At 43.4% G+C, this 23,243-nt stretch overlaps 1 protein-coding gene across 1 annotated transcript in view; it reads right to left on the bottom strand.

Moving 5' to 3' along the window:
* fam222aa (family with sequence similarity 222 member Aa) overlaps window positions 1–21,204 on the bottom strand; it is a 47,165-nt gene extending 25,961 nt beyond the window's left edge. Inside the window, exon 1 of the mRNA XM_028578686.1 lies at window positions 20,320–21,204. The gene's annotated coding sequence lies outside the window, so the exon portion shown is untranslated. The remainder of the gene's footprint in view (window positions 1–20,319) is intronic.
* Window positions 21,205–23,243: the final 2,039 nt, after the last annotated feature.

The raw sequence follows: 23,243 nt of genomic DNA, 5'->3' as shown, positions 1-23,243 counted from the left end.
TTCTTGTATGGCTGCTCTTTTTTTTGGAAAAACATTTAACATTTGTGACCTTTGGCTTCTTTTGTCAACTGAAAGGGTTTTGTAGAAAAAAAAAAATTAATATCCTAGGAATTATGTTCATATTAGGATTTATGTGTAGTCAAGTAGCGTGCCCTATATGTAGCGAGGCTAAAAGCTAAGGTATGGAGGTCGGTGTGGTAGATGGGCATGTAGCATGTCTCACCTCTAACTGATTATTTGCCATAACCACAAACTTTACATAGCGTTTTTTCTATATAAATGTTGTAATCTAAGGTTTTGCAGAATCGTCTTGTCTGGCAATAAAGGTGTTACAAACCATGCTAATATTTCTCAAAGTAACATATCAGAAAAAGGTATCATGTTGGTATTGATTTTGAAACTCAAGTATTGTATCAGCATTAGTAGCAACAAAAAAAAAAATATTCCCAGCCTTAACTAACATTATCCCTCAGTGATTTTATAGAGAGCAAATCACCAAGCTTCTATAGATGTTTGACTATCTTGGTTAAAGTGTCCCCAGTGAAGCTCCCCCTTCCAGTGGAGGACCAGCCGTGGTCCGGGAGCCTGGCAGACAGCCTCCACAATGAGTGAAGGCGGGGCTTCGACCTAATTGAATGGTGACCCTGCCATCTCTCTGTGGGACGCCCCATGCAGTGCTTTTAACAAGCTGCTGTGTCTCCCCTCTTAATAAGCCCAAACAAGTTAATCCAATCGACACACTCAAACCCTTTCTTTTTCTTTAACAAGGCACTGCCTCTACCCCCTTAATCCCCAGCTCCCCCTTTTCCGTCACCATACCGTCACATGAATGGAAGGAGAGTGAAAGGCTCCATTAGGAAGGACTGGCAGTAAACCCCTACAGCTTGGCACTTTTAACACATCCACACTAAATAATTTGCACTCATACTGTATATTCAAAACACACACACACACACACACACACACACACACACACACACACACACACACACACACACACACACACACACTTATACTCACGGGTGCCTGATATAAAACTGGTCTACTTGGACGTGGCACACAATGAAAGGGCTATGTTCGCTGACCCTGATCCACACACCAACAACAAAACAACACACAAACAAAAATTCTGAGGGGACGATTGCCGACAGGCACGCACTCTGGGACATAAAAAAGGCATTGTTAACAAACCCTCCCAGCTCCACAAACAAGAGCCACTGATTCCCTAACAATACAAGCCCCTGGATGCACTCACCCACCAGCTCTGCACAACCTCAAACCAGCACAATAAATAACCTGCACAACAAAAGGCCATTGTGTGTAAAAACCTACAGTACAGTTTATGTATTATTGCCATGATATACTGCGTTGGAATAACATATTGGCAGCTGATTCTTATATATATACAATGCAGCATGTCACAGTTATTAGGGCTTATACAACATTGTATGCCGTGCAGTCGTATTTTAAGAGGTTTCTCTGCAGATTAGGGGCGTCTTGGCACTCTATACACTCTATACACTTCTATATTCCAGTCAGCTTCAATAGCTTCACCCATGGGATGAAGAGTGAGGAATGTCTGGCAGTCCAATAGGAGCGAGTCGTCTGTCATCTTTAATCAAAACACGCCTGCCTAGACTAATGTCAACCCTGTAATAGCAATGACGACTAATTGACTTCACAGCCAACTGCTGCATCTTTGCACTGGGCTAGGTTTCATTAATAGTAAATAACAGGCTCAGAAGGCAGTGAGCCTTCATGACTGTGTGGTAACCACATTCAAAATTTAAAAAATGTAAAGAGCTGAAGTCAAGCAAAAGAAAGTCGGGGGGGGTCGATACAGCACAGTATGGAAAAAGGGTAATAGGGTAATAAATTGCAATATATTGCAGAATATCGCAATATGTTTAAAATCGCAATAATATCGTATTGTGACAAAAGTATGGTGAAAATATTGAATCGTGGGGCCTCTGGCGATTCCCACCCCTACTAGCCTACAGGAGGTTATTGTGGATTGGACTCTTTTTTGTTTACTTCTCTTAGGGTCGGTCAATGTTAGTGAGCATCCCCACGGTGGTCCAGCTCACATGGCACGTGCATAGGTTCATAACATACTCTGCTTCCTTGTGTAATTTTGAAAAAATAAAAATCTCCATATTTGAAACATTGTAGCAGGATTGTTCCTCTATGGCTACCCAAGCTAGTGAGGAAAACACTGCAATCTTAGAAAACAACCAGGGATGGCAATTCTCTAATGTATTACATGTGCAGCCTTTGGTGGAGCTTACCACAGAATCAGTTATGTAAGTCTCTGCATACTGTTCTTTTTACACCTACACTATTAGGTGAGCAGTGCACAGGGGCATGAAGTAAGCTAAGCCCTGATCAGCTTGACCAAGACATGAGCTGATCACATCATTCCCATAAAGGTGCCCTGAGCATATAAACTCATTATGCTTGAAGCTCAACAACACTGTACAATAAAAATAGCAGTGTGACAAGACATGCACAGTACATTACAAGAGAAGAAATTTAATCTGCCATTTGTAGCTTTAAAAAGCGGCACACATTTTTTTTACATTTCTCATAAAATAAAATACAAATCAACAAGTCATAATTGACATGTAGCCTTGGATTGTATTTCTGATTTTAAAAGCTGTATATCCTGTGCACCAATAACTATTCTGGAACCCAACACATGCATGCAATCCCACGCTGGGAGAGCCCCTTCGGTAAAATCTGTTGGTTTCCAGCACATTATAACCAAGGTGCTCTTACAACATGACTGAGCCTCTGTGCTCCTGCGGATGCCAGGGAGGGACTTTGAGCAATGAGAGCGTGGCTTAAGATTGTCAGACAAACCACAGGGGAAACACATCTCCTTCTCCTCTTATTGCCTCAGCCTTTGTTGCATTGTTTTGCGAAGCAGCACCATCAGTTGTCATCTAACACCACTTTCACACAGAAACCCTGCGAATGTTGTGACATATTAAACAGATGTGGAGACTAGCTGTGGAGTTTAAACTGAACTGTTGAGCGCAGACACGCCAGAGTGTGTGAAAATACCTCTGCAAAGGACAATTTAGATCAAATCTGGCTGCAATAGAAACTAAATATCACTCTTTAAAACAGGCTTTTGCTGCAGATGCAACCTCACCAGGCAGGACTTCCAAACATAAATCACAAACCCTACACACTAACTTCACCAAATATGAAAAATTAGCTGTGCCAGCTTGGTTTTAATGCTAGGCAGTAAACCTTATTACACACAATTTCGAAAGCATTGTTGATATTGAAAAATCTCTTATCCCAATGTGACACAATCCTTTATTGTCTCAGACAGGTCCATTCACAGCTTAACACACCAACAATAAACAAGGGTTCTTTTTTTCCTCTCTACCCATCCTATGGTGGCTAACTTGAATATTAAAACAGTGTTCATTGTCTTTTTGTGTTGTGTTCATTGTTTGTTGTGCTGTCATTCCTCAGCTTGGCTCCTGAACTTCAAAGAAAGGATTATGTCAATGTGTGATGAAATGGAGTGAGCAGGCGAGAAAAATGAGGGAGAGAGAGAGAGAGAGAGAGAGAGAGAGAGAGAGAGAGAGAAAAACCTTCACGCAAAATGGCCCTGCCTCAAAATGTATGCTTATTAATAGGTGTTCAATAAATCAATGGAATATAATTAAATTCAAACAATGTGATTTCGTCTCTCACTTGCCGAAGCCTGACTCCAAACATCGCTCTCTGCAGGGCCTAAGGTGACCCCAATTCCCATGGTCCAAAGGACGACTCCGCCGTCTTTCACTGGAGGGTGTCATAGATCCAATAGTCAGTCATGCATAACATTAGTGTGTTGTGAAGCCCACAAGGCAATCAAATAGTGCACCGTTGAAATGTTGACACTGATCTCATTTGATATATCTGAAGTGTGACAAAGCCATTTTTGCTCTGCTGTATATAAGGGACTATGAAAGAGAAGATGACACAAGTGCTCACAGCTAAGCTTGCTGGAAGAGGAAGCACATATTTTCTCCCCATTGCAGTTTCTGTCTTTCCCTTTACTCCATAATGTGTGCTATCCTGCTCCCTCTCAAAGCCAGCCCTGACCATGCCAGCACAGGGAATCCAATTGGACAGAGTGGGAGGTGAGTCTGCGGTTGGTAATCACCTGCTGGCTAAAAGGCACAGATGGCACAAACACCAGCAAGATGTTGTCGTGCAGCAGCAATCCAAGAAGTCTTTCTGACAGGCAGATAGACAAACACAGAAACATGAGAAACTCACAGCAAGCTGAGGAATCGCAGCATGCAGATTTGATGCAGAAACCTGGCAACTGGCGAGCTACCTAAAGTGGAAAGAGTTAAAGCATCGATCTTGTGTTTTCACAGGCAAGGTCTCGGTGTCACTGCTCAATGATTGGGGAAAGTGAAAAAAAATGGGCAGGTTGTAATGATTTAAAATGCTAGATGCTTTCCATGACAAAAGCAACCGATAAGGGCTCCCGTTATCAGCGAGTTTGACCAGCCACGGAGAGAATAGAGAAGCGAGGTCATCGCAGAGATAACAGCACATGTGCAGACTGATTATCTTTTCCCTCTCAAGGATTTTTGATACATTTCATCGCTCCTGTGATTTATGTGTTAGACCAAAGACATGCCTTCCTGTTTCAGGTCTCAGAACTACACTTCAAGGAGAACACTGGCTGGTCTCCACCTGTTAAGATTTACTCTTGAGCTGCCGTGACTTTAAATCTTCTGACACACGCAAGACAGTCAATTTAAGTTTCCACCGGGATTAACGTAAGATATACGCTGATACATTTAACTACAACAGTTTGAGCGACCGCACAACTGTCACTGAACTCAGCTGCAGAGCCTGTTAGCTTTTCTCTCTCAGCTAGAAGAAGGAAGTGGGACCAAGTCATTTAGTTTATTGATGTTGCTAGCACAGATTTGTTATGGTAGTCAAGGCTCCCAACACATCAAACATATCAGAGTAAAAACACCCCGGAGAGTGTTACTGCTCGGTGCCTTGGTTTGTCCTTCACAAGAGACAGGTAACACTGCCAAGACCCAGTAATTAGTGCAGATGGAGACTGTAATACTCTCTTCCCCTCCCTGCAGAAATGCCAAGGGAGGCAATCTATAAATTCCTGCATATTAATGCAATTTAAAATCACTCCAGACACCTTGCTGGAGGCAGGTGATAAAAAAGGTGAAAGGCAGACTACTTGGCACACAGCTGCTGATATTTCGGTGACATCTGTCCTTTGATAGCAACTTCCTGGCCCGACAACCCCCCAACACACACACACACACACCAAAATAACTTGATAGTCTATCTCCTTTATTAGAAAATGCTCTCCAAATCCTGACCTTAAGCCTTACAACTCTCTCTATCAATAATTAAATGGTAATCTAAAAACCCATTTTAGTTGGGTCATCTTTCTGCGCCATTGTCCCCGCTTCTCTTCTTCCTCCGTCTATTTTTTCCTCTTTCTGTAAGATCTAGTTAGAGATTCCATTAGCATGAGAGAGCAGGCTGGTAATTGTCTTCACCCTACTGAGTGATCCCTGGATAGAGGATTAGGCGGAGAGAAAGCCCTATTTCAACTCGGAGCACAGATGCTGCCCAAAGCCACCCACTCCAGATTAGATTAGACTGCAGAGGGATGAAACCGCCGTGACTTCAAGCAACATTAAACAGAAAGTGTGGACAGGAGGTTAAAACTAATACACTTTTGTTCACTTTTCACCACCAGCTGTGACCCCGCTTGTTTTCCTTTTTCTGTCCTCTTTTTGGAAATTTTCTTTTTAATCTACTAATATGCTTTTCTGTTGAAAATAGGGATTGGGGGAAGGCAGTTTATAATTTCTCTCTCTCTCTCTCTCTCTCTCTCTCTCTCTCTCTCTCCCTATCTCTCTCTCTCTCTCTCTGATATACACAGAGTATTTAGAGCTGAATCTCCCTAAATCATCCCCCTGGGCCACCCTGTCCGTCACTAATCTGCCTGCCGGCGCCCACTCATAAGGAGGTGTCACATTTCTGGCACTCCTTCATGGGATAAGCACTTCAAACACCAGAGCTTCTCCTCTTGACCTTTCCACGGAGATGATCGATTAAGCCTGTTGGATTTATTCCATAAACAGGCAACCATTACATCAAGAAGGCGAGGAATTTACCTCAGAGGCAGAACTTAAAATCCATATAAGCTTCATGAGTGTTCCAATTTTTATTGGCTTTTTCAATCCTCTTCTTGCAGCACATTAATAAGCACGGAGCCTTTTGAGAGGCTGTTTGGTATCTGAATCACTGCAGTTCTCTACCTGTAATTATTGAAGCAAATCACAATGACAACAGAGTGAAATTCAACTGCTATCTGTACTCCATAAAACCTGTGATGCAGAAAAACTGTTTAGCCCACTCCCCCGCGAGATACAGTGGAGTACAAAATAACTGAAAAGTTTGAAAACTAAAAACAGCACCGTGGAAAATCTTCACTCTGCATTTCAACTGTCCAGGAAGCTCTGTGAGGTAAACCAAGGAACAGTAAAAAGGTATGCTGCTCGCTTGATGCATAAGCCATTAAGTTACAACACTGCAGGCGTCCTGTTTTCATGCTTGAACACTTTCCGCATGCTTTCAGCAAGGACAAGACTAAACAATCTTGAGTGAAACACCAGGGAGGAGAAACCCAAGAAGACAAATAGCAGCGCAACGACAGAATGCTTTGAACCACAACAAATCACGAGTCACTTCGAATCCCATTTGTGAAAGTTAAAACAGGAAATCTTAAACCAGTTTCATTGAACTAAAAAAAGGGAGAGCTCCCTCTGAGGAGCCAAACCAAACTCTGTGTGTGATCACAGTAGCCAGCGAGCTCTGCTTCAGCTCTGAGGGACTCCTGCTCTATGGTAATCATATCCTATTTGAATAATGAGGCAATACCACCACTCCTGCTGCCCATTCCCCCTGCATCCTTGACTGGAGTCTTTGATAGACACTAATTCTAGCTCCATCTATAAAGCTCCTCTCATGCATTTTTAATAGAATCTATTACTTTAGGATTAAATTATAAAAGACTGTCCTCCTTAAATTTTTAATAGTTTGCATAATTGGTATCGGGGCCTGAATGTGAACCTTAAAAACCCAGTTTGTACAGGACTGCGCTGCAAAACGAGCACCGCTGCACAAAAATGACACACATGGCACGGCACTATCACAGACGAGCATGTATCTGCACACGCTTGTGCACGCACATACAAGCAATTGCCATTATTACTTTTGGATTCATTGCCGTGGAGAATAATGTGGTGTGAGCTCAGCGCTGTGAGTGAAGGGGACAATAAGGTCAGGGACCATGAGAGCTGCCTTTGGCTGCTGAGCTTCTGCAGGAGCCTGAGGCAGGAGGAGTGAGCTGAAACAGGAGACACAAACCAGGTGTCCATAGACACCTGCTGCCACTGATGTCAACTGTGACCACAACACTCGCCGGGGCAAACAGCAAAAACTACTTAGCAGGTTTACAGCCTCCCTTTGTCCCTACAGTCACCGATAACTGTGTTCAGTTAGCTTAAATGGAAATGTATTTCACTTCGCTGTTCCAGGTTCCAGGCAGATCAGCCATGAGTTAAATGTCATCTGCACTCTCTGCATCTCCAGTTCAGCTCTTTCTAACAACAGACAGAGCATACTGGAGAGCAAATGTGTCTGAGGCAGGTCTTATAAACTAAAGCCCCCTTAGAAATATATATGCATGTCACCATCCCCCAAATTAGCACCGCAGGGACACCCCCCCTCGCCGCCCCCGCCTGCTGGCGGCAGCTCTTTGGCATATCTGTACTGGGAAAAATATTTCACACTGTATGAATTATTAAGTGCGGGGCCAGTGCTAAGCAGTGTGGAGATAGACCAGTTATTCACAGCTCTATTGGGACAGATGCGTCGGAAACCCGGGCCGCTTGCCTATCAGATCGTTTGTCACGAGCGATAGACAATTTACAATGAGAGAGTTTTTCAATTTATTCATTCTGCTGTCACTGCAGTTTTCTACCTCCACTCATTTCACTCAGCAGCCCCCTCTTCCTTTAACTCTGTCTCGTCTGGTGAGGGGGCTCCACGCCTGAACCAACCGCTTCTCTGTCTGATAATGTTGCTCACTTTGTCTTTCCTCAACCTAAGGAGAAAGGTGGAGGTGGAGCATTTGTGCAAAAGACATGAGGCGAGCAGATCCTGATACTTTAATCATTTTAACTGAGGTAATGGTGTGTTGGGGACATCCTGTGACAGCTGAGGGGTCCAGGCCCCAAGTGGTGAAGCTGTGGCTGACTGTGGCTCTGTTATAAAGGAACAGAACAGGAAACAAGGCAGATGAGGGTGCTTGTAGGACCCCCCCATCCCCCCTTTACATACAAACAAAAGAAAAAGAACTGAATTAAACTGCTGCTGAGTTATTTACACTATCAAAAGCAAGTTGCAGCATGAAAGAGAGAAAAAAAGTGTATATAAGCCTAGATAATAAAATGCTAAATAAATATGTACAACTATTTGTATCTGTATTGTAATAAAATAATCTTTCCAAGGACAAAATCATCCCAAACAGATTATTCTTTTAGTTCATGGGAATTTTTATACAGGAGAAAGAATAGGATCTCAGAGGGCAGCATACTGCTAATTTTCACTTAAGAGGAAATGCTAAATAACATCTCCCACGCAGATAGACAGAGGACCTCAGCACAAATGTCTGGCAGACTGCAATTTCAACATTAATTACTGAAGGTGAACCAGCAGTCAAAACAGCCACAAATTAGTTTTCAATTCACAATAAAATTCACAAGAACTACGGAACAGACCAGCCTCTAAAGCCTAAACAGTGCTCTTGCACCATTTCAAGAGATGGGGACTCAAATTCAGGAGCGACAAAACACAGATAATGTATGTTAAAATGTAAGCTGAATTTACAAGAGAAATAGAAAATGACATCAGCAGCTTTGTTGGTCTAAATGTTCGGTGAGAGCAGTTTGACCTGTAAAGCAGCCAAGAGTGTTTCTCTATCTGTGATGCCCTTTGAAAGCCAGACGCAGACGGGTTGCACTGAATAGGCCTTGATGTGAAAGGCAGAGATGTTAGATAAATGTCCTCGCAGCCAAGGCCTCTGCCCTCTTCGTGATGATGCATTCTTATACTCAAATACCCACTCCCCCTAACACACACACACACATAGACATGCGGTGCCAACAATCCCACTGAGGGCAGCATTTGTTTGGGGACAAGGTGACCCTGTTGCCTAGGGGCCTGTGAACAGTCACAATGAAGGCCTCTCATCCTGCACACACCCAGCCGGCTGTGTTGAGCTGATGACGGGTGGAGGGGTGGGGTGTGAGGGGCATCACAACACCCAGCTACTGCAGTTTTAAAACCCTATTCAGGAAGCCCCCTGAGATGGCTCCTTTCACACCCTGCACAGACGGAGCAAAATCCCCGCTTGTAACCCAGAGTCAGGCAGTCAACAGATGGAGCAGCTATTGAGTGAAGGATCGTGCCGGCAGAGGCGGCTCCCCATCCATCCCTGCTGGAAACAATGGGGCAGCAGGTCAAGAGTGCTGTCTCCAGAAGGAGGGGTCAGGGAGGAGGGGCAAGCCTCGACACAGTTGAGCTATGCGAGCGCTTTGAAACTGGAGGAACTGAGAGAATCTCTTTTGGGTGGCGGGTGGAGGGGAGGAGGCTTGTGGCTGGCTGCCGGGGATCAGACTCAGGTGGTGGGGGTTTGTGTTTGAATCTGGGGCAGCAGTGTTTGTGTTTAACCTGCAAACAAGAACAAAAAGACATCCCTGCGTGCACACATTTGCATGTTCAGAGGAAACAAAGCCTCGCAGTTTACAATCACTTGTCTTTGTGCACAAAAAGAGAGAACTTCATTGTTGATAAAAAAACCACTGCAGTGAGGAAATACTCACAGAGAATAGAGAAAACCTTTACTACTGCAAAACAGTCGCAGGGCCCTCAGGATATTCTTTCATAAAAAAACTGAAGTGGATACACTTAAAAACTGGTGTCAAATATTACACAACAAGGACACAATTCTTTCTAGTTAATAAAGTCCATAATTTAAAGATTATTTTTTGGGCATTTTCAGCCTTTATTCTGATAGGACAGCAGAAGACACTAAAGGGGAGAGAGAGGAGGAATGACATGCAGCAAAGGGCTGCAGGTTGGAGTCGAACCCGGGCCCGCTGTGTCAAGGAGTAAACCTCTACACATGGGGCGCCCGCACTACCAACTGAGCTTTCCGAGCACCCAAAGTCCATAATTTAAAAAACAAATGGTTCATTCACTCATTCCTTATTGTTCAAACTCTCAAGATTCTCCCAGCAGCACCATGTGAGATTACAGGGAATTGCCAGAATAAGGCATAGTGTTTTTTTTTGTTCTGAAGTCGTTATTAATGGACCAATTTGCTGTGTTTTTAAAGTGGAGGAGCGACTGTGAGACAGAGGGTGAACAGCTATAGCTACATGCTCAAATGTTGATGCATGTGTGCGTGCATGGGTGCGTGATCACACAGATGATCACAAAGCAGTCATAGCTCCCTGTAGGGGAAAGTATATCCATTTCCATTGACCAGCAGTCTTGCTATCATGTGGCTCTGAACTGGAGTCAATTAGTCATCAGTTGCCCTGCCTCACTGGGTTTCCATGGCCAGAGACGAAGACAAAGACACGAGGAGGGTATACAATGATCCCATAACTTCAGTATCTTTATATGCCGTAAATATCCAAACTACTGAGCTGCTAAATACTGCTACCACATGTTCCCTGATCCTTAAAAGTTTTGGTTTATGTGGCTATTTTGCACAGGAAGGCTCTCATTACAAAGCAGAAGGTGTCAAGAGCATTGAAGCAATTCTACATTAACAACCACTTGACAAGAAAGTACAGAGACTCAAAAAAGACCACTTGGGAAATGTTCACAAATCACACCTAATTAAACACAAAAGCCTTGTCCATGAAATCAGAGTGCAGAAAGCCTTTTCAAGATAGAGGCGAGATAGGTTTTTCTGGGGGTTTCTGGGTTGTACTAAACATCCATTTGTGCATGGACACTGTTATTTCATTCATGTTTGGGTTTCCATCCAACAAATTATCAGCTTGGTACAGAGGGACAAAGGGTTGAGCTATAATTCATCCTTCCCTAGGTTAGATCACAATACATCAATGGTTTGCCATTTCAGAATATGATGCTGTTATGCTGTTTGAGCCCAGAATTGAAGAAAAAAAACAAAGCCTGGTCAAACCACGCTGAAAGGGATCAATAAGTGCATAGAAAAAGAAAAGGGCCATAAACACTGAGGCTTTTATTCAGAGTGCCGCGATGCAGATGCAAGCACAGAATGCACCTGGAGAGCAAAGCTGAGAGCGGCAAAAGGCGAGAGAAATCCCAGTTATCAGGTGAGAGCACTGGCTATATTCAGACCTTAGCACCATCCATCTCCACAGCAGCTATTAGATTTCTAATATTGTTGGTTTTAAGGAGGATCGGCTTTCCTGCCACAATGAGGCGGATTCAGCCCCAGTTGCCCCCTTTTCCTTTTCAGTGTGGTCTCACAAGGTCCTCTCGGTTTTCTGCAAACAATACAGCAGGGCTGCAGCCCTTATTTGAAAGATTAATAGGATGCCGTCTTGGCAGAGAAGCAATCAGTGAGGTTTCTGTGACAGCAGAAAAAGTGTGAAAACAAGGCAAAGAGGAGAGACCATTGTCACGGTTACCAACTGGCTGCCACAGCTCAATTGAGATAGCTGTGGCTTTCAAGCCCAGCTGTCAATCACAGCAGCAAGTATCAATGGGGTAAATTTGAATGATAAAACGATAAGTCATGAGCAGGCGATTTCCCTGTCATTGGGACAGGGGCTGTTTGAGTGTAACTCACTATGGGTGGAGAGATTTCACTGCAACCATATGGAATTTGGTTTTGCCTCGAGTTGCTGGCTTCACCCCTCAATCATGACAGAATGTGTAATCACAAAATGTCTTCCTCTCAATCCATGTTACAATTGGCAGCACGGTGCTGTCACTAGAGATGGGGGAACAAAATGGAAAGCTGACTAAAAGACAAGCTTTAAGTGACACTTAATTTGAGACACCCAGGCATTCTCTCAGCTCCAGTAAACAGGATCCATCAAACTTCGCCCAGAGCCTGTGTGAGTCTGCAGCTGTCTGTGGGGAGAGGCACAGTATGCCTGAGAGGCCCTCAGTTACCAAGAGGACTGATGAAGAAATCAAGTGCTTTAAAAGTTCCTAAAAACAACAAGAAGGGGCACAGGAGTGATAATGACACTTTCAAAGAGCGCATTTTCATCTCATCCATGTCTAAAGTAACACTCAAAGCATTTCCTCCTTTAAAGACAAACCCAACAAAAAAAAGAGAATGACAGAAGCTAATGACAGCCTCAGAGAAGAGGGTAAAAAAAACACAAGAGAAAAACACTGAACAGCTGCTTTTTCCCTTCTTCCCTTTGCTCATCCCAGGAGAGAGTCCCTTGCGATCTCCCTAATCCTAGTTTGTGGCTGACAGAGGGGACCGCAGCTCTGTTGATCTCCCCACTCACATGGCTCTGTCCCCCCCCACCGCCGCCGCCCGCCTCACCATCGCTCCGCTGCCAGGAGGAAAAGATGGTGGGGAGGGGGAGCGGGGGGCTACATCAAGGAGAGACTCTCCCAGTGGGTTCTCGTCAGTTCCAGGCCATTGCACCTTGCTCGCTGGGATTTTGTTTACACACACACACACACACACACACACACACACACACACACACACACACACATCCATGCAGAGGCAGATGACTATTAATGGATACGATAATGTGGTGTGTGTTTTTGGCTGTACAGTCACGTTTGGGTTTTAAGAATTGTTGTGATATTGTGAATCCCTTCAGTGACAGATAACTGGAAGTTGGTGACATAAAAAGAAGTTTGATGCCTCACAAAGCGTATTTAAGTGGCACAGGTGCAGATAACGTTTAATCAAAACCCAGTGATACGGTTGATATGGTCAGTGGTAATGTGCAGCCAAAAGGCCTGACACACTTTCATGGTCTTTGGGGACGAGCAGAGAACGGCAGGCTGCCCTTGTGCGTTCAGTCTCTACAGATGTTGCCTTGGAGAGCGGCTGGCTGCGGTGACAGCTGGACAGCTGTTCCTATAGACGCAGCCACAGAAGCATGCCACGGAGATGGGGGTGGGGGATAGCGCTGTATGTTTAGTTTATCTGTATGAAGTTCCCAGGACGTGCAAAGCTGTCACTCTTAGCAATGGTGCATGAGCCTGGATAAGGAAAGATGGCACTGAACAGGATATGGAGAGAGAGCACAGATGGGTAAATATCAGACACGGCTGACATTATTTGAAGAAGCTCCATTAACAAAACAGACTTTTTGCGATTTGAAATTTGTCTTTCCAAAAACAAACAGTCTAATGTAACACCAACTGGCTACACTGGCATAAGTCAAAACATTTCATTTGATCCATGAGGTCTGTTTGAGCAGCCGCGACTTTTTTTTTTTATCATCGTAAACAAGTGAAAGTTTAATGTGAACTTCACAGGGAATTTCAAATAAAAAAAAAAAAGTCTTCTTCATAAAAGAGGGACGAAGAAAATCTATATTCAACAGCAGAGAGGATAATTGGCTGAGCATTAAAACGACTCTGGACTTTGTGCCAACATCAGTGACTGCTGGTGATGAAAGGCAGTTTAAATTGGGGTCATGTTCAGATATTATACCTTTATCCTGCCACTTAAAAACACAGTTACCTAAAGTTATGGAGACCTGCTGGAAAACAGTGCAGGTTAAAGACAGCCTTAAGATTAAGGTCTTAACTGAGGAGTAAGATAAAAAAAAGCAGTTGAAAAAGCATTGAAATGTTGGAAAACACTCAGCAGTATTAAATGCTGTCACCTGCTGAATAAACACACTGCAAATCATGAGTTAAACAGCTTGGATTGACGCCAGTCACTTCCGCCAAAACTCTCTTTTCCTAAGCAGGCCAGGCTATTCATTATGCCGCAAAAGGTCAGCAATTTTTTCAACTCAATAAAATTGTTAATAAAACTAAGAGCTCACAAGAAGAAGCACTCTGGCCATCGAAAAATGTGAAAATGTGACTGTGTGTGCAGATGCATCTATTTTAATGCGACGTTGCCACTGCAGCATTACGTGGGTCAAAGGTTGTACAGCAGCAGCTATCAAGCGGGAAATATAGCTTTGGCCTCGTCGTAATCCCGGTCAAACTCCACCAACTACTCAACACAAAGCCGATATTAACACATGCTGACAAACACACAAACAAATCTACAATAACCAGGAGCTGATAAGCCCCCCCCCCAACACACACACACACACACACACACACACACACACACACACACACAAAAAATCTCCAATTTCAGCTTGCACCCTCAACCCACTCTGCAAAATAAATGAAAAGACCCATTACGCAGATTTCAAAGGCCGGCATTTGGTTTATAATTATATATGAATTTTTTTAGAGGAAAAAAGTGATTACTCTGGATGCAAGTCTGGAAGTGGGTGGGGGTGGGTTATTGCTAAGCAACCAGTCATTATCCTCCAGAGTGGAGTGAGGTGACCGGCCATCCGTCTAACTCCGGTGGCTTGCCTGGCTCCTGTGCAACCCCCCACCACCACCCTCCCCCCGCCTTTTTCCTCCGCCACTCTCTCTCCCTCTTCCGCGCTCTCTCGCTCTCTCCCTGCCGTCTCTCCGTCCGAATACAAACAGAGATAAAGAACGCTGCAATCGCTCTTGACACACAAATAGGTTAACACAATAAAGCCGGCTTTGCCTGGCTCACTCGAGGGAGGAAAGCAATTCCAGCAGCAGGCAGGAGGTAATAAAAACAGGGCTAGGAGTGAGTGAGTGTGTGTGTGTGTGTGTGTGTGTGTGTGTGCATACATGTCCTCATGTCAATGTTCCTATGTTTTTGTATGTGAGTGGAGGCAGGCATACATAAGCTCTTTGGCCTCAGGGCCTAATATCCCACAGATTCCCAACCCTTTCTTGACACAAATAATAACGACAAAGAAAATGACGGAAATTGCAGGCTACTCCTCCATTTAGATTAAGGAAATGGTTGCTTTATATTAACAATATAGCTGACCTGCATCATCCCTATACAAACACATAAATGTTTCCCTGTGGGTTATATGCCGGCTCTCTTGTAAATGGTCTCCGGCTTGGTTAAAATTCAACAAGTAAATTGAATGAGTTTTATCTGTGCAAGCCTCAGTTTACTCTCCCTCTCCTGATGCGGCTGCCAGGCCTGGCAATAACCGATAAAAATCTCCAGAGTTTTATTAAATCGTGTTGCATTCACGCTGAACTCAGGAAAATGGTGAGGTGGCTTCTGCAATTACAATCCAGACCAGACAACATTGTTTTCTCCAGTCAGTGGAAATTTCATTACCTTACAGCAACCGCCTTAGAATTGGGTAACAGCATCTTGTTGTCACAGACACAAACCGTCTGTGTGAGGTGTGGCACTCCATAAGTGTTATCCATTTGCAACAATATGCATCTAGCCAGTCACAATGTGGATGCTGGTCAGCATAATGTGCACCATTATTCAGTGATATGAAAGAACTGAATGGAGGAAATAGCGGTCAATAGCTCATCCCTGGATTGACTGTGGTGTAATCAAACGCATTGAACCCTAATAGATCCATGCAGCTGACTGTATCTCACCTCCGGGCTATTATAGGCGGATGACGTGGGTCACACATGGCCTCATCTCTCGCATGTCAATAAATAGAGAGAGGGTGAGCATGGTTTTTTCCTGTGGAATGACTGTGGGGAAAAAACTCAATTAAAGCTTGTGGAAAAGTTTCACACATTTCGGTCAGGACAGGATAGCCATTTGTAAGTGTCAATCAATTTCCCTGCTTTTACTCCGCTGTTCCTTCAACCAGGTAATCAAACAGCAGAGATGTAAAGTGGTGGTCATTGTCAACAGGGAATAAATTACCAAAGCATGACGAGAAAACACCTTATCGGTCTGATGTATTTCCTGCTTCTGCAGAAAGCTACAAAGCCCGAGGGAGAGCAGTCAACCAAAATGCAGGGAGATGGAGATTAGGATGATGTGCAGTTCCTTGTTCCATTAAAGTTTGATCTTCCTCAATAGCCGAGGAGAATCAGATATCTCCCATTCAAGATTAAAGTACACCAGCATAGAGGGAGAGATTAACCAGAGGCCTGCATGAGATAAAACAGCCTTGCTTCTGGCATGGAAAACAGTGGCAATAAAGAGTTCAGCTGATAATGTGAAACATGGCGAGACAATAGCAAATCAAACAGCATGCACGGGCCTCCAAAACAAATCAAAGCGCAGACTAGACTGCGATACAGTGGCTGAAGATGTACAGCAGGGGCTGATCTGATAGTAACTGAGGCCATCATTTTATTACTGGTTAAGGTTGAAGAGGGCACACTGAGGATTTTCCCATGTTGCTCACTGTCGCCAGGCTCTCATTCCCTCTTCTCCTCCTCTCCTTGAGATCAATAGCGCTGGGGTGATTTCACAGCAGCCTGCACTGTCACCCAGAACAAATCAATGTGACCATGAGGAAGGCAAGAGCGGCATTGTTTTTAAGGAGAGCAAATTCGCTGTTGGAGAGCTTGTCAGATTTGCTTTATTCTCTTTCTTCCACCTCACTTTTCTGGCTGGGTTATGGAGCAAACTATAAACTGCACAGCACTCAGCCTCTCTATACTAGTGTACTCATTAACCATATATAAGTTGCACAGTTCCTTTTGACTATATTTCCCACGCACAAGGGCATTTAAAAAAAAAAGAAAATGGACTGACGGCCATAACCTTTCCAAATTAAAGGCTAAACATTAACTGCAGGGGCCTGGTGAGACGTGACTTCCACTCAGTCTGACAGGGGGTGAGAGGGGAAGAGAGGGTGGAGGTCGGAGGATCGTCACTGTCCGTCATGCACTAAGTGGCTGCAGATAACCCTGATGAAGAGCTGCCAACATCTACCATCACAGCAGATCGGATCACATTAGCAGAGCTGTGGTCAGGTGAACATTTTACTATAGCCTAAACAGGAAATCATAGGCGGGGTAACGAGCAGAGAACCACACGGCGTCTCGCTAACAAATAGCACTCATCAGAAACACTGCAGGGGTGCACGTGTGCAATCCCATGCCTGTAGTCTATTTTTGTGTAGCTAGCCTACTCCACATCAAACACAAACATGCTTAAATTGAAATGCTTAAGCTGTTTATGATACCAAAAGGCCTGCACTGTTGTAGACAATCACTGACACGTCTCAGTCAATTTACTGAAGATTTTTGTATTCATCGGTGTGATATGAAGCTAATAAGACTGAGGGTCAATCACCCAGCAGTAAAATAAAGTGTGCAGTTTGATGAATTGTAGCAGCTAACTACATGAAGCCTAAAGAACTGCAAACACTAACAAAAAATAGACAAACAGAAGCATTGCTACTAATCCTGCCTGCACATTCAATGTCAAATCCTATCAACACCACTATCTCTGCAGGAAACTGAACGTCGCTTTCACCTCTATTCATTCATACTGACTGGCTGAAGGGTGTGTTTGTTTCTCCACAATCATTTCTGCGTAATGCCTTCGTTTCATGTCGCTTTTTTTTTCATGCTCTGTCTCCACATCCTGAGTACTGATGTGCAAGCCAAATCTCGCTGCAGGGACAACAGAGTTTATCTTAAATCATGTAATATTGTAAAGTACAAGAAAGGGCACATCTCTTTTGTTTGCCTGCACATGACAAGTGTTAAAATAAGGACTTTCAAGAAACGAAACACTTTGATCAGGCATCTAATGAGCTGTTGGTGACATGGCTTTGAGAGAAAACGTTCATGTTCCTTAAAGTGTCCGATGATATGGGCTTTTCGAGGATTTCAGATAATCTAAGAATTATTGTCTTTTTTCTTTTCTTTGACAGGAGAAGAAAATGTTTTTCATGATTATTTACATCAACATAGATTTACACATTTGTGTAAATAAAAAAATAAAAATCACTTTTATTAATAGAGCCTGCAAAAGAATGGACATGCATTGCTTAGACACTTCAGGGGTGGGTAGCTCTAGAAACACAGGCACCCTCACACACACACACACACACACACACACACACACACACACACACACACACACACACACACACACACACACACACACAAACCTGTATCTACTATTTTAGTCATCTTAAGTGCCAAAATGAGTTTTGCTGCCTCTGGGTATGTGTTGAGACAATCAAACCATGCAGGGATTAAAAAAGATTAATACACAGCGCAGGAAATTAAACTTCAGCGACTTTAACGATATTCATGAGTGGAGCTCACTTATTCACTTCAGGCAGGCGCTTTAATAAGCAAAGAATACAGTAAGGAACCCAAACGCTATCAATCAATCAAACTGATATGCAATTTGAGTTGGAAATTGATAAAAAAAAAAAAAAGAAACGCTGGGCTTCTTATGGTGCATTACTTTTATTAATACTGTGCTAAAATATGTTCTCCACCTCCCAGCTGTTGTCGGCATAATTGAGTAGGCTAGCGTAGTAGTAGTTCAGATTTGACTTTAGTAATTAAGGGATCGTAATTTCATCAGCAAGTAAAGTAGAAAAGAATAAATTGCTGATGTGATCAGGATTTATGAGACACAAGTTTTCAACATATTCTTATAAGATTATATGTGGACGTTTGCCTTTGTCAGACAGTCAATAGCAGTGAGCAACAGGAAACATGGTGAAAGCGAGAGGAAGATGAAATGTGAGTAAAGTCTTGCAGCAGGACATTAGGTCCAATGTTACATCTAACAGCAAGCCAGAAAATAAAGAGGCAAAAAAAGAGCTAAAAACTCCAAAAGGTAATTCAGTGACCTAGATATTAAAGCTGTTCTGCCATTCTCTTCTCCCCTACCTTGTCCAACCTTCATGTTGAGTTAAGGCAAGCATTATGCTGGGAAGACTATTTGTTTAGGTGAGGAGCAGCCGCAGAGCTAATATGAGCACAATTTGCTCAGCAGGTCATAGGCGCAGAGTGGAGGAAGTAAATGAGGCAGTTCTGCCCCCTCGGGTGCAGCCCCTGCCTCATACATCACTGGATGTTTTATTCAATACAGCCAGGAAGGCTCTATGGCAGGTGCCCTAACTGTGGGGGCGCCTGCCCTGCTGTAGGGGCCCATATTACATTCAGTGAGCTGCCTGTCTGCGGTGCTGCTGGAGAGAGAGTGACTGGAGCCAGTGAGGAGGATACATTTTGAGGATGCTTGTAGTCTAATGATAAAACATACTGTGTGCAGTTTTTTCACTGCACAGTCAGCATAATGTGCAAGCTCATTTATGTGCAGTGTGAGCGATGAAGCTAAATATTGCAAAGCAACCTCAGCAACCCATGAGGCTCAAAGTTCACAGGAGTGAAAACTGCCTGGACTTTATCAGCCAGCATTCATATTCAAATAAAACATGGACTTCAGTTACATTCAAGATAACCAGACCTTTCTATTTGCATTCAAGACTCTGGCTGCAGAGGACATATTTGCTGAAGAATTCACAGGACAATGACAAATTGCCTCCAGATCTCAATGCAGCACAGTGCATCATCCATGTCGCCGAGCACAAAGTGAAAAGTTTTACAGTGTTCCGCACACGTCTCCATGAATTGTATGAGTTCCTTGATACAAGCCTGTCACAATATGCAGGCACACTATAAAAAGAGATTGTATATCATTAACCCACCGGGGCGAAAAATCACTAATTGCAGCAGTCACTATAGTCACCCTCCCCACACGTGACGCACGGGGGCGTATTGGCTACAGATGAGAAATTCGCACCTTTTGCTCTGAGCCGCAACTCCTCCAGTGCCACATATCCCTGCCTGTGGGGCGATACCCTCGACAATACACTTAATTGCTACCCGTACTTGAAAAGACCAATATTACACATCAAAGCAGTTCCTAAAGCCATTCGGGAGCGGCTCTCTAACAAGTCGATTTTACAACACTTCATTTATTGGGTCACGCATAGAAACAAAGGGTTTAAATCTGAGACATCGTTATGTGTGCAGCATCCAGGGGAAAAAAAAGGGAGCATTGACAAACATTCATTATTTTCTGCTGTAGGTCTATTTACCATCTCAAAAGGATTCAGCGAGGCTTTGACAGTAACTACTACGTTTATGATTACAAAGAATGACCCAAATCACTCTGAATCCGCAAGACTTGGATCAAAATAAATAACGTAAATATATATTTACCATAAATTGCTCCGTAGTGCAGACTAGAACTCCATGCAGATTGTAGCATTCACTGAGAAATCTGCCTCATACTTCTGTGGTCCAAATTAAAAAGGATTCATTCTGTTCTCCAAAATCCAGCAGCCGCTTAGTCGATGTCAAATGTTGATTAAGTTTATCCTCCTCTTCCAATTGTATGCAAATATACCGGTAGCCGTGCGAATTAGATTCCACAATAGCCTCTAGCATGCGAAGTTAATAAGATTTGCCTTTTCTCTCGATTCGGCTGCCAATTTTTGGCGAGGGCAAAAGCGCAGGTCGGCAATTTCAGGAGCGTCTTTGGAAGGATTGCGCACCAAGTGCGCTTCGGGTTTTCAAGGTTTAGCCTCCGGAACAAAGTAAAAGGTCCTGGTTGCTCTTCTTTTCGCTTGTAAATACCTCCAAATAACAGAAGTGATAATCGAAAGACTGGATGGTTGAACTGCTACGCAGTATTCCCAAATCCACCGCTGTTACGCATGGGTTTAATGTGGTCCGCCTGCTCACTATAGAAGACCTTAGGTGAAATGTATCATGCGAATGTTAGTAATATTATCTAGGCAATAGTGAGTGAAGGTACCCTTTGGCTGGGCCAAAGCAGCTGCCTGGAATATCCTTAAGTGACGCGATGTAAAATCCCGGTGATGAGGCTCTGCTCCGTCCGTCACTTTCTCCGTGGTGTCGGCAGCCTCTCTGAGATGACTTGCCTCCCGATTCAGACTCAGATTTCCAGCTGAGGCTGTGGAGTAACCTCGATAGCAATGCTCCGAGATACTCTCTTTGGTGTATTAACCAAATAAGCAATGGTTAGGTCTGAATAAAGAGCTAGCTGCTTCAGGCAGCTCCGGGATGCGGTCCTGCCCTTGTGCCGAGCTGCCGAGACTGACAATAACCCGGAACGCTGCAGACTGTCAGGCTGCACAGACCGCCCACCGACCAATCACTGTACTGAGGGAATACAAACATTCCCACGGGTTGGCCAATCATCGGTAATTGAGGACTGTTACCATAGAGATGCTCGGCGTCCAAGCGTCTGAAACCACGTTGTTTATTCGCGGAAACAGAAAGAAGAAGAAGAAAAAAAAAACGTCTGATATAAATTGCCGTGACAGAATGCAGATTGAGATATTTAATCACTCGTTTATCCTTCTCATCAGCAGCCTAGCTAAAGGTTAAAGGCTCCATCATTTCATGGGAAGAGCTGGGCTCAAACCTGCAGGTAGACGTGCCCTTGAGCAAGACACTGAATCATTTCCATGCTGCTCTGTAGTTGGTCTACAGGGAGAAATAAAGTTCTGTCATGCAACCCGAATACAATTAAATGTGATCAGCATGCAGAATTACTGTTTATGAATTGGCGACTGTAAACTGTTTAACTTAATTGGTTTAAAACTCCTATATGATACATATTCCATACATATAATAAGCCTGGCAATAATCATATTATTATATATTTATATAATGTAATATCAAAAGTTCACCTTCTGTGTGGTTATCAGAGTTTATTGTCCTTTATGAGCTCAGATTTATTACATGATATATAGGCTACTGTAGGAGGCATCACTTTTCTCTATACTTGTATTGTTCTTGAACATTGATAATTTCTTATAACAACTTTTTCAACTCTTTCAGCAAGACAATCTTTTTTAAAAAGCATGGCATATAGAGTATGTGACTGTCTACTTAACTTTGCAGATTTCCTTCACTGACACCTGCAGCTCATGTGAGTCACAGGAAACCTTGCAAAACACCTATTTTTGTGAAATGTCATTACAATAACGGGAAAGTGGAAGGTTTACTTTGACAGAGGCCCTTAGCATTCCTCTTCTTCTTCTTGTCAACTGTGTCCGTTGCAGACAAACCCCGGGACACACAAAGGCAGTACAAGCAATCACACATCATGGACTCTCATAATAAGCTGACGCTGGGAAGTGGGTGATGCAGCACTCAGCTTATGCCAGTGCTGATAAGAGCCTGAAAGTATTACCTCGGTCTGGCAGCCCGCTCCAAGAAATCCATCCTGAGCCAGGTCATCAATTCTGCCCTATCTGATTGCTCACCAATCCCTGGCAGCTCCATGTCGCTGTCCTGGCTTCTGCCTTTGAAATTCTCTCTATGACTTGCACTTTCATGCTAGTTCTTTCACAAAAAATAGGTACACTATATGTACATGGGGTCTTTTGTGTGCTCTTACACCTACATGACAAAAAATAAAAGTGCATCTGGGGAGGTAAAAAGATGAAGCCTGACTTAGTAAATCCCTTAAATATATTCACTGCAATCACATCTCCCCCTTATTGCTGCAGTGGACCTATAGAGCATACATTAAAGCCTGTGGAGTTCAATCAAATCACCTATGCCGTGCGGCTGCATAGTCAATCAAACAGATGAACAATTAATTGAAAGATACTCAACCAGAGCTGTGTTGTGCTCCAGTGAGGCAGGCAGGCAGGCAAATAAGCCATTTGATTAGCTGATAAGCAGATGACTCAACAAACATTCAAGGCATGTTTACAGTGGTTTGATTAGAGTACGCCCAATACGCAGAAGATTGGACACAAATACGTTGTGAAAACACTCAGATGTTCCAATCCCCAAGGCAGCATGAGGGCACATAAAAACAATGAATTATTTATGGGGGAGACTAGCGAAATATCACAGTGGATAATTTTCTGTGGGCTATATTAAATGCAGTTTTCTAAATAATATGTCTGAGCCCGTGCATTCCCCAGAAATCATTCCCATTGACAGGATCTAGAGCCTGGAGATTAGATGTAAAATCACATTAGATATTTCCCTGCCAAGAAACCTAAGAGTCTTTTACTAAAATACCAAAGCAAGGGTTATTCACATGTTACTTCCACCTCCTTCTTTCTTACTAAATATGATCAAAGGATATTTGCTTT

Source organism: Perca flavescens, chromosome 5, assembly GCF_004354835.1.
Source record: "Perca flavescens isolate YP-PL-M2 chromosome 5, PFLA_1.0, whole genome shotgun sequence".
Taxonomy (NCBI): Eukaryota; Metazoa; Chordata; class Actinopteri; order Perciformes; family Percidae; genus Perca; species Perca flavescens.
This window is presented reverse-complemented; position numbering and strand designations above follow the sequence as displayed.